Genomic DNA, 12,468 nt, shown 5'->3' with positions numbered 1-12,468 from the left:
TTTTATGTTATATACTTCAGTTCTGAATCTTTGGCGTGTGGTTACCATTATGAATATGTAAAGGATAGTATATATATAAGGTCATCCATTTTCTTCTGTACATGCCTTATCTCCATTCCCCTTTGTGAATTTGGATCTTTGAATCCTCTCCTTTTCAGTCATTGTTATTTCAATTTTTTTTCTATGTATACTGAAAGTTCATTACTATCTCGCTATAGCAATTCTCTTCTTATTATTTAAGCTTATAATGCCTTGTTCTTAGTAAGGGTTGCACTCCTCTGCTTCTATATGCCCAATAGTCACCTTACTCCTAATTATGCATTTTTGTTGCTGTCATTTTGTTTTAGGTGAGCTGATCTCTTTCAGAATTTCCTGCAGTGCAGGCCTTGTAGTGGAGAATTCCCTCAATTTTTGTATGTCTGGAAAGGTCTTAATTTCTTCTTCATATCTATAGGAGAGCTTAGCTGGATACATTATTCTAAGCTGGCAGTTCCTTTCACTTAATAGTTTAAATATTTGATTCCATTTTTCTGGCTTGTAAAGTCTACACTGAGAAGTCTGATGATAATCTAATGGATTTTCCCTTACACGTTACCATTTTCTTCTCCTTGACTGCCCTGAGAATTCTATCTTTGTCATTGATTTTTGATAACTTTAATAAAATGTGCCTTGGTGAAGGCCTTTTCAGGGTGAATTAATTGGGTGTTCTGTTGACTTCTTGAATTCCCAGCTCCAGCTCATTCCTTAAATTTGGAAAATTCTCATCCACTCTGTCTGAAAATGCTTTCTAGTCCCTGATCCATTTCCTTGCCTTTGGTAATGCCCATTATTCTTATGTATCCTCTCCTGATGTATCAGCTAGTGGTATCAGCTAGTTCGTGTATTTCTCTTTCATTATTTTTCATTCTTTGGTTTCTCTCTTCTTCCTCTGATTTATTTCTAGATTTCTGTCTTCAATATCACTGATCCTTTCCTCCATTTTGTTGACTCTATTTCCCAAGCTTGCTATTTCATTTCTCCACTCTTGCAGTGTGTTTTATTTATATCCAGAAGTTCTATTTGGTTCTTTTTGAAGATTTCAATCTCCTTGCTCTGCTCATCTAGTTGTTTTTTCAATTCCTGAAATTATTGATATGACTCATTTTGGAACTCACTGGGTTTTTTAGAAGTACCACCCTGAATTCTCTGTCACTTAGGTCACATATTTCTATGTCTGTAAGTTCATTTTCTGGAGATTTTTCTCTTTCTTTCTGAGATGCCTTGTCACCTTGGTTGTTCATGGTGTTTAATGGACTATTTCTCCACCTGGGTTCTAATAGAAGTGTATTCTGTTGTTTCTCAGAAAGAAGATTTATTATATAAAGATCTCTCTTTAGCCTGCTGCAAAGAGAGATCTTTTGGTTTCCAGTAGGTGGCATCTAAATCTCTTGGATCCCTAACAGTTTTGGTAGCATTTGCTCAGATTCCCCTGGGGCTCTGCAGTGATCGGTCTCGGAGGATATGGGGGGAAGGGCCATTTGGGTTGGGGGTTGGGGGCTGGGGCTCAGCCTCGGTTTTGCAACCACAGTTGGTAAGAATCAACTGTTGTTTCTCTGCCAGCTGCTTCTCTGCTCTCTGCCCTGATGACTGGGCCCTGCAGCCAGCCGGCCACTGGGAGCCCACAACCCTCCCAGGCATGGCTGTTCAGGCAACTTGCAGCACGAACTTGCTGCTCCTTCTTCCCTCCCCATCCTCCTGTAGGGAGCTCCAGAGGCTGAGAGAGGTAGCCTCAGTCTCGGCAGCCCTCACTCAGATTACCCTGGGGCTCTGAGGTGTTCAATCTCGGAGGGTGTGGGGCAAGGGGCCCTCTGGGTTCAGGGTTGGGGGCTGCAGCTCAGCCTTGGTTTTGGACTGGGGCCGGTAAAAATCAACTGTTGTTTCTCTGCTATCCAGTCCCACTTCTCTGCTTTCTGCCCTCACGACTGAGCCCTGTTGCCGGCCGCTAAGTCCCATCACTTCCAAGCAGGGCTGATCAGGGAAGTCGTTGCACCTTCACCTCTCCCCATCCTCCTGCAAGGAATTCTGGTGGCTGCAAGAGGAAACTTCTTTATTTGTCCCAGTCTACTGCCCGACACCCGGGGTTCTGACCTGTGGTAGCTCTTATGAGCAGATCTCACACTCAGACGTGCTGGTGTGCAGTTTGGGTGTTTTTCGTTGAGTTTTAGATGTTCAGTTTATTGTTTCACTCTGCCATGTTTTTCCAGAATGCCATGTTGTTTGATGTTATATACTTCAGTTCTGAATCTTTGGAGTGTGGTTACCATTACAAATATGTAAAGGATAGTTATATGTATACTGTCGTCTTTTTTCTTCTGTGTGTGCCTTATGTCCATTTTCTTTTGCGAATTTGGATTCTTGAATCCTCACCTTTTCAGTCATTGTTGTCTCAATTTTTCTCTATGTATGCTGAACATTCATTACTATCTTGCTATAGAAAATCCCTTCTTATTTTTAAGCTTATAATGCCCTGCTTGTAGTAAGGGTTGCATTCTTCTGCTTCTATCAGCCTGCTAGTCACCTTACTCCTAATTATTATTATTATTATTTTTTGTCATTTGTTTTATGTGAGCTGACCCCTTTCAGTATTTCCTGTAGTGCAGGCCTCGTAGTGGAAAATTCTCTCAATGTTTATATGTCTGGAAAGGTCTTAATTTCTCCTTCATATCTAAAGAAGAACTTAGCTGGATATATTATTATAGGCTGGTATTTCCTTTCACTTAATAGTTTGAATGTTTGATTCCTTTCCTTTTTGGCTTGTAAGGTTTGTGCTGAGAAGTCCGAGGATAATCTAATGGGTTTTCCTCTGCAAGTTATTATCTTCTCCCTAGCTGCCTTGAGAATTCTGTCTTTTTCATTAATTTTTAATAATTTTAATATAATGTGTCTTGGTGAAGTCTTTTTTGGGTTGAGATAATGGAGCGGTCTGTTGACTTCTTGAATTCCAAGTTCCAGCTCATTCCTTAGATTTGGGAAATTCTCGTCCACTATTTGTCTGAAAATGCTTTCTGGTCCCCTGCTCCTTTTCCTCGTCTTCAATAATGCCCATTATTCTTATGTTTTCTCTCCTGATGGTATCAGCTAGTTCTCGTATTCCTTTTTCATTATTTTTCATTCTTTGTTTTCTTTCTTCTTCCTTCTGATGTATTTCTAGATTTCTGTCTTTGATATCAATGATCCTTTCCTCCATTTGGTCGACTCTATTTCCTAAGCTTGCTATTTCATTTTTCCACTCTTGCAGTGTGCTTTTTCTTTAATCTCCAGAAGGTCTATTCGGTTTTTTGATGGTTTCAGTCTCCTTGCTAAAGAACTCATCCTGTTCATCTAGTTGTTTTTTCAATTTCTAGAATTGTGGATTTGAGTTGTTTTGGATCTCATTGAGTTTTTTCAGAAGTTTCATCCTGGATTCTCTGTCATTTAAGTTGCATATTTCTATGTCAGCAAGCTTATTTTCTGGAGATTTTTCTCTTTCTTTCTGAGATGCCTTGTCACCTTAGTAGTTTATGGTGCTTAATGGACTATTTCTCTGTCTGGGGATTAATGAAAGTGTATTCTGCTTTTTTTTTTTTTTTTCAAGAAAGAAGATTTATTATATAATGGTCCCTAGCCAGTTGTATAGAAGGTGTTTTACTTTTGGTTTTCAGTAGGTGGCATCTAAGCCTCTTGGATCCCTGCTTTATATAAAATCTTAATAATGCCTTTTTTCCCTTATAGATGTTTAATCGCAATCACTACTCTCATTCTCAGTCCCTGTGATTGTTAGCGACAGTTTCAGTAGCATTTGCTCAGATTCCTCTGGGCTCCGCAGTGATCAGTCTCGGAAGATATGGGGGAATGGGCCCTCTGGGATAGGGGTTAGGGGTTCAGCTCAACCTCGGTTTTGCAACCGTAGCTGGTAAAAATCAGCTATTGTTTCTCTGCCATCTTGTTTCTATGCTTTCTGCCTTGATGACTGGACTATGTCGCCTACCGCGTGGAGCTCATAGCACTCCCATGCAAGGCTGCTCAAGGAACTTGCTGCACCTTCTCCCCTCCCGCTCCTCCTACAGGGAGCTCCAGCAGCTGCGTGAGGCAGCTTCTTTATTTCTCCCAGTCCACCACTCGACACCTGGGATTCTGAACTGTGGTAGCTCTTATACGTAGTTCCCATGCTCAGACGTGATGGTATGCAGTTTGGCTGTTTTTCGTTGAGTTTTAGATGTTCAGCTTATTGTTGTTTCAAGCAGAGAGATCTGGGGAAGTCTCTCACTCTGCCATGTTTTCACGCACTCACCACCACCACTTCTTTACCTTTTCATCTATTGATGGTCATCCTGGATGCCTCCATATCTTGGCTATTTTAAATAGGGCTGCAGTGTACATATGGATGCATGTGCCCTTTCAAAGTAGTGTTTTCGGTGTCTTCAGATAAAGACCCAGAAGTGAGATAATTGGGTCCTACTTTGCCTCTTGTTATAGCCTTTGTTTTACAGTCTATTTTTTCTCATATAAATATCGATACTCAAGTTTTTTGTTTGTTTCCATTTTCATGGAATATCTTTTTTCATCCCTTTACTTTCAATCTGTGTGTCTTTCGATCTGAAGTGAATCTCTTGTAGGCAATACATGTAAGTGTCTTGTTTTCTTATCCATTCGGCCATCTTATATCTTTTGATTAGAGCATTTAATACATTTACATTTAAAATAATTGTTAATAGATATGTAGTTATTGTCATTTTATTTTTCATATTTTTTTTTACCTTTTTTTCTATTTCTTTCTGCTTCTTTAAGAAGTCTCTTCAACATTTCCTGTAATACTCACTTGGTGGTGATAAACTTCTTTAGCTTTGTCTTGTCAGGGAAGCTCTTTATATGTCCTTTGATTATGAATGGTAACTTTGCTGGGTCGAGTAATCTTGGTTGTAGATCCTTACTTTTCATCATTTTAAATATTTCTTGCCAATCTATTGTGGTCTGTAAAGTTTCTGCTGTGAAATCATCTGAGTCTTATGGGAGCTCCCTTGTAGGTAACTAACTGCTTTTCTCTTGCTGCTTTTAATATTCTCTTTGTCTTTACCCTTTGTAATTTTAATTATGTTGTGTCTTGGTGTGGGCTTCTTGGGGATCATTTTGTTTGGGACTCTCTGTGCTTCCTGGGCTTGTGTGTTTATTTCCTTTGCCAGGTTAGGCAAGTTTTCAGTCATTATTTCTTCCATTAGGTTTTCAATTATTTGCTCTCTCTCTTCTCCTTCTGGTATACCTATGATGCGAATGTTTTCCCAGAGGCCCCTAAAACTAATCTCACTTTTTGGATTCTGTTTTCTTGTTGCTGTTCTGATTGGATGTTTTCTGCTACCTTATTTTCTAAATTGCTGGTTCACGTCTCTGCTTCATCTAATCTACTCTTAATTTTTCCTGACGCATTCTTCATTTTAGTTATTGTATTCTTCATTTCTGACTGGTTCTTTTTATGTTTTCTGACTTCAATTTTATGTTTTCTATCTCTTTGTTAAAGTTTTCAATAAGTTTATCTGCTCTTCCCCTAAGTTTATCGAGCATCTTTATGATACGTGTTTGGAATTCTGCATCTGGTAGATTGCGTATTTCCACTTCTTTTAGTTCTTTTTCTGAGGCTTTGTTCTGTTCTTTCATTTGGGACATACATATATCTTTGTCTTCCCATTTTGGTTGTGTTTGTTTCTACATATTAAGTAGGGCTGCTATGTCTCCTGGTCTTAGCAGAGTGGCCTTATATAGTAAGGCCTGATCACCTGAGCCAGGCACTCCAGGTATGTCCCTTGTATAGACTGTGTGTGCCCTCTTGTTGTGGTCAAACCCTGGTTGCAGTTTGCTTGTTAATGGAAGAAATTGACCCTCAGGCTAATTGGTTGTGATTGGTCATGCCCAGTGGAGAAGCTGTTGTGTAGGGGCTGACTCTATAGAGCAGGATTTGTTATAGCAGGGCTCTGGTGCCTGGCCTATCTGCCCTTTAGATGTGTCGTTCTCAGATATGACCCCGAGTGGTGCTCCAGTTCAGACCAAAGCCAGCCACCAGGTATATAGGCTGGGTCCTCCTAGGAGGAGCCTTGCCACAGGCCAAGTTGAGCTATAGCCTGTGCCCGGCCTAGCATGAGCTATAGCCTGTGCCTGTGCCTGGCATGAGCTACCAAGTAATCCACAGATGGCTGGCATTCACACTAGTCTTGAAAGTGTCTCAAGAGGCCAAGCTGCAATCCGAGGCTAGCTGCCATTAGTGTCGGGCTTGGGGCTGCTCAGCAATGGTACGAGGCATGCCAAGGCCAGATGCTGCTTGTTTAGGTTTTGTGAGCCTTTGGGAGATTTTAGAAAAGTCTGCAGCATGAACCATGGCAGGCCATTTGTATGGAAAATACACTGGAAATGGCTTGGATGGGCCCACAAGTTGGGAGTGGTTTCAGGTAATCCCCAGTGTTAGCTACATTGATGGAGATTCAGATATGGCACATACCTGGATCTACAAGCCTGGCATGGAAGGACTTAGCAAAGCAACGATGGATCCTGGGCTTGAGAGCCCAGTGTAGAGCCAAGACCCCTTGGTCTTCTAGGTAGACTTCTGCACTTCCTGGGCTTGTATGTCTATTTCATTTGTTATGTTAGGAAAGTTTCTCATAATTATTTCTTCAAGAAGGTTCTCAATTAATAGCAGGGTTCTGGTTCCTGCCCAGTCTGCCTTTTGGGTGTACTATCCTCATATGTGTCCCCGAGTGGTGCTCTGGGAAGCCAGCTACTAAGAGGGGCTTTGCCACAGGCCAAGTTCAGCTACAGCCTGTATCCAGGCTTGGGCCACCTGGTATGAGCTATCATGCAATCCAAAGATGGCCACCACCTGTGCTGGGCTTAGAGATGCCCAGGAGAGGCTAAGCCGCAAACCAAGGCTGGCTGCCTCTAGTGTTGGGGTTGGGGCTGCTCAGCAAAAGTTATGGGGCATGTTTGTATGTAAAAGCCACTGGAATTTGCTGTAGTGGGCACAAAATTTAGGTGGGGCGAGGTCTCAGGGACTCATCAGGGTCTCAGGGTGGAATGACAAGTATTAGCCAGGTTGATGGAGCCTCAGATATGACAGATGTCTGCATCTGCATGTTGGAAGTGGAGAGGTCTAAACAAAGAAACAATAGATTCTGCCAGCACTTCTATCTCAGAGAAAGCTGCCCCTCCAGCCCTTGCCCAGAAGCTGGGCAATTCAGCTTTTCCCCTTATGTCCCTGGCACTTTTTGAGCAGCTGCCAGCACTAAGGCTCAGAGCAGGTAAATCTGTCAGGGAGTAAGTCTGTGCACGAGCCTTTAAAGATGGATACCTGTGACTCCTGCATCCCTTCATCTCACTGAACCACAATCTCTGCTGGTTTTCGCAGCCAGAAGTTGTGGGGAATTCTCTTCCTGGATCTGGAACCCTGGGGCGGGGTTGGGATCCCTTGCTCTTTAGGAGAAACCTCCTCAGCTGAGATATCCCTCCTGATTTTTAACTGCCACACACGGGTATGGCGAATAGCCTGTTCTGCATCTTTGCCCGTCCTGCCAGCCTCAAGGTGTCTTCTTCTGTGTGTCCTCAGTTGTAGGACTTCTGTTCTACTAGACTTCAGGTGATGCTCTGTAGTTTACTTGTAAGTTGGATGTGGTCGTGAAAGGAGGCCAGTACAGCAATTACTTACTCTGCCATCTTGACCAGAAATCTAATTCCCAAGGTATTTATCCCCTGGTATACATGCCCTGTGTAATCTCCTCCCCTTGAATGTGGTAAGACTTGTGAATATAAAATGTTTTCACTCCTGTGATCAGGTTATATTCCATGGCAAAGGTGAAGAAATTTTGCATATGTATTTAAGGTCCCAAATCATTTTACTTTGAATTAGTCAAAAGGGAGAGAATTCTGGTGAGTATGATCTAATCAGGTGAAACTTAAAAAAAAATGTCCAGGCTTTCCCTAGAGATGTTTGAAGTCAGATAATTGCTTTCCTATTGGCTTTGAGGAAGCAAACCGTCATGTTGTAAAGAGGGTCACATAGCAGGGACTAGCAGGCTGCCTCTGGGAGCAGAGGGCCTTAGTTCTACAACCACAAGGAACTGAATTACCCAATAATTAGTGAACTTGGAAGAAAACTCCAAGCCTTAAGTGAAATGACAACACCTTGATGTTATCTGATAAGACCTTGAGTAGAACACCTAGCTAAACCATGCTTAGACCCTTGATCCATGAAAACCTTGAGATAATACATGAGTATTGTTTTAAGCCACTAAGTCTGCAGCAGTAGAAAACTAACACAGTACCTTTGTATTCTCTCATCCTTTTCAGGATTATGTTCATATCATGATATGAGAGCATTCTGTATGTGCAGGTTGACAGAGCAAAACAATCCACTGCATTATTCAGACACGTGCCAGAGTAGTTTGGTGGATATGGAATAAAATCAATGAAATATTAAGGATTAATGATCTTTCCGAAGTGATGTTTGAGAGGAATTGGTAATATCTGGCCTAAAACGTCTTTGCTTTAAATAATGTACTTATAATATTTCAAGACTCTACAACTCCTATATTCTATCTTATTCATCAGCTCTCTACCCATTTTAAAATTGAATTTACAAACATGATTTCAACTTTCAAGTATTCATTCCTGTTTGACATTATGGCTGTCCTCTTACATGGTAACCATTCTTTTTCCTCAGTCTTGGCCTCATGTCTGCCTATTTTCTAGCTCTCCTAAAAATGAACATTTTTCCTTCAGGTGTGTATCTTTTATTTTAAATTTAATCTCATGCCTGGGACATTTTGCCACTTCCTCTACTGGAGTTGTAAAACTTATCTTCCTGAAAAGAAATTGAGAAAATACTTGTATATGCCACAGTCCAACAAAATGTTAGTTTCATAGTTACTGATTCTGAATAAAATTAGTGAACTTTCATTTCTCAAATCTCCATCCTCCTTGGCTTTTTCCTAGATTGTGGTTTCTGTGACTGCCTTCTCACATATTTTTCTATGTAGAAAATAACTCTGTGAGGTGTGTAATCAGGTTTTTCTGGAGAAGTCCATCGGATAATCCAGTCTCCTTGCCAAAGAAAGCACATAGAAGTCAACTCTGAATGTGTTTGTATGATTGTTCTTCGATTTGTGCTCCAAAGAATGAAGAAAATTCTACTCTGATGTGATGAGGCTTTAAAAAGTAAGCCGTCATAGAAAAGGTATGCTATTTCTGTTTCCGGTTAATGTAAATCTTTTTAAAACATTTAAAAAAAAAAAAAAAACTTAAGAGAAAAAAACTGAAGTGCAGCAAGGTCCATGGTTGTTCGAGAGCAACTTGTTTTTAAGCTTCAAGAGTAGTAAGGAAGTATAAGTGTCAGAACATAGTCACTAGATTGCTAAGGAGTGCAGAACAAATAGCTATGCATTGAAAGGGAGATTGTCATCCAGGAAGACAATGAGATTCATCCCATTAATGGAAATATGTAATTAACAACTGCTGGATGTCATTCTGTATTGAGAACCATGGCTTGGGTTCTTGCCTCCTATAGAGTGGCAGTCTTGTTACTGTCTTTTGGCCCCCAGTGGGGGTGGTACAGATACAAGTACAAAGAGGAAATCAACCTCCCCACCTTCATGGAATCTTTGATACTTGAGATTACAGTTCAAGCTATATGAATAAGTAGACAAGAATGAGATTTTCCTTCTGGACTGTAATATTGTTCAATTTTAATAAATAAGTTTTGCTGACCCTATTAACTAAAACATCACAAATTAGGGAAAAATGGTCTGTCAGTATGTATGTACGTTAGATGCTTCCTCTAGCATTTGTATAGATTTTAACAGTTTATATACCACTTCACATGCATTATCTAATTTTGATTTTCAATCTCAAAACAATGCTGGAAAGTCAATATAATATGCAGAGCATATAGTATTATCCCACTTTTACCAATGAGGAAACTGAGGCTCAGAGAAAGTTAAGTAGCTTGTAAAAGATCACTTGGCTACCAAAATGAAGGGAAGACAGACTTTAACTCTTCAAAATAAAGAACTCCAGTAGTATATGTATGCACAAACACTCTCACATACTTGTACTCTCTCTCTCTCTCTCTCTCTCACACACACACACACACACACACACACACACACACACACACACTCACCCTTCTTGTCTCTTGTTTGGCAACCTAAATATATTCCCTTTGGGTCTGGATAAATCCTGATGGTGACCAGGCTTGCTGCACTCCTGGGGAAAGCATTGCCAGTGATTGAGGGAGAGACAGTACCCTCTCTTTGCCATGCGATGATTCTAACATAAGGAACAGTCTAGTGGCCTGACATCATATGAACTTGTCTTTTCTGCTTTGGGGAGCACACTAAAGCGATGGGATAGCGTGGCATTTGGGCATGCATATCCATCCCTTTTTTCCCTAGCCCCAGATGCCTAGGTTGACTATGGCCTCAGGTTCAGATTAGAGCTTCCCTATTTAATTGACTGTTAATGTGAATTAATTTGGTACTGTTACTGATATTCTAGATACAAGAGAAAAATAACAAAGTACATACTCCATTCTTCCATCTTTCTCAACCATACAGTCATCCTTTATTCAACCATTCTATTGTGTTCCAAACACTGAACTAAGAGCTGAGAATAAACTTGAAATGAAAAAGATTCATGTTTCATGGAGCTTACAGTTTGAGGTACTTCCACTGAATGAACCTACAAGAAAGAAGAGTGACAAATAATGGGTTTGTGAATGGTATTCAGTGCATTTCTTACTTTCCAATGAAATATCCCTAACTTCCAAACAGTGCAAACTCAAACCCTAGAGGAAGGGGTGAGTCATTTTTTGAAGACTCATGTTTTATTTTAAAGATTCATGTAAAAAAATCTGTATTTACTCCATAATATATATGTGTTTATTTTGATAATACTTGCTCTCCTTTAATAACTAATAAAACTACTGGTCCAGAAGGTGCTCCATGTTTATCCTATGGTTTCAAGTCACTCCCACTGTATTGCTAGGAGTACATGTGCCTCAGTTTAAGTAGTTAGGTTAATGAAGTCCAATGTCACTTCTTGCAATAACCTTTTATGGGCCTTGGACCCATTATTATTATTATCCTCTCTTGCCAGTATTTTCAGTCAGTCTCCATGCTTCACCCCCATCCTGTTTATTTTTCACATGTGGCAAGCACAATTAGTTTTTCTTTGTTATAAATAAAAATATTGACTCTTAATTGAGCAGTTACTATGTGGCAGACAGTGTGTTCAGTGTTTCATATGTAAGTCTCATTTAGTCTTAAAATCCAGCTCATGGTGTAAGCACTATTATAATCATCATTTTCCAGATGAGGAAATTGAAACTCAGAGGCAAAGTAAATTTTAAGATATAAGGGGGCATTTTAAAAAAAAGTTTCAAATATGCTCCTGGCTTCTGAGGACTATATTCCCAGGCTGTAAGAGCTACATACCATTTTTTTTTTTTTTTTTACCGTGGAAGCATTGGGGTAAAATATTTGCAGAAACAAGGTTCTCTCCAGCTCTGATGTTCTATAATTTCATTGACCCTCTTTGTATTTAATTAAATTGATTTTTCTTTCTATTCTTTGCTCAGCTCAAAAATATATCCCTCTTTTGTCCGTGCACAGGAGTTGGACTATTGAATAGATAGCACCATTCAAATCCTTGTAATTATTCAGATGTCGTTCTAAAATATTTATCATCTTGGTAAATCTCAATCTATCACAACAGCTCATAGTGCAACAATGAATATCATACTAACACCATTAAAATAGATATAACAGAGAATGATGCTTGTTAAGCTCATAATGATTCTGTTCTCAAAGAACTTGCAATTCATTTCCTTTATGCTGCTTGATTGCCTTCCACATCCTGCAGGTTTGGATAGACTCCTCTTTGGTCTCATGTAATACATGATATTCACAAACTGTGATGCAGCCCTCATCATGCCAATCAAGAATGCAAATAGAGAGCTAGCTGACTGTGTGATCTGAATTTTCTGCTTGTTTAGAAGGATATAAACATGGGGGAGTATATGGATCTGCTGTGAAATGACTTAAAAGTAATCACTTTTCATTCAAATTATGTCAGAAAAGGTTATTTCAGTATTTCACTATGCCTTTCATTTAACAAGGTTTTTCTTAAATTACTAAGCTACGTGTTGAAGAATACCTGTACTTTTTAAATGGATAAAATCAGTGATTAGAATTATTTTATTTGAAAAATCTTCTAAACATAAGCTAATAATAGACATTATGACCTTCAATAATATTTGTTATACATTCTGCAGAATGGTCCTGGGCACTAGTTGTCTTGTTAATACTGAGTTGGCATATATCTTACTTCAAGATTATCAATTGTCATGGATTTGTGGGACAATGGGAATAGCAAAATCTAAGCTAGATCTAATATAAGTGCTATTTCTTTTTGGTG

The sequence above is a fragment of the Pteropus alecto genome, unplaced genomic scaffold, assembly GCF_000325575.1.
Source record: "Pteropus alecto unplaced genomic scaffold, ASM32557v1 scaffold139, whole genome shotgun sequence".
NCBI lineage: Eukaryota > Metazoa > Chordata > Mammalia > Chiroptera > Pteropodidae > Pteropus > Pteropus alecto.
The sequence above is the reverse complement of the archived record's forward strand: the minus strand, read 5'-3'. Positions refer to the sequence as shown.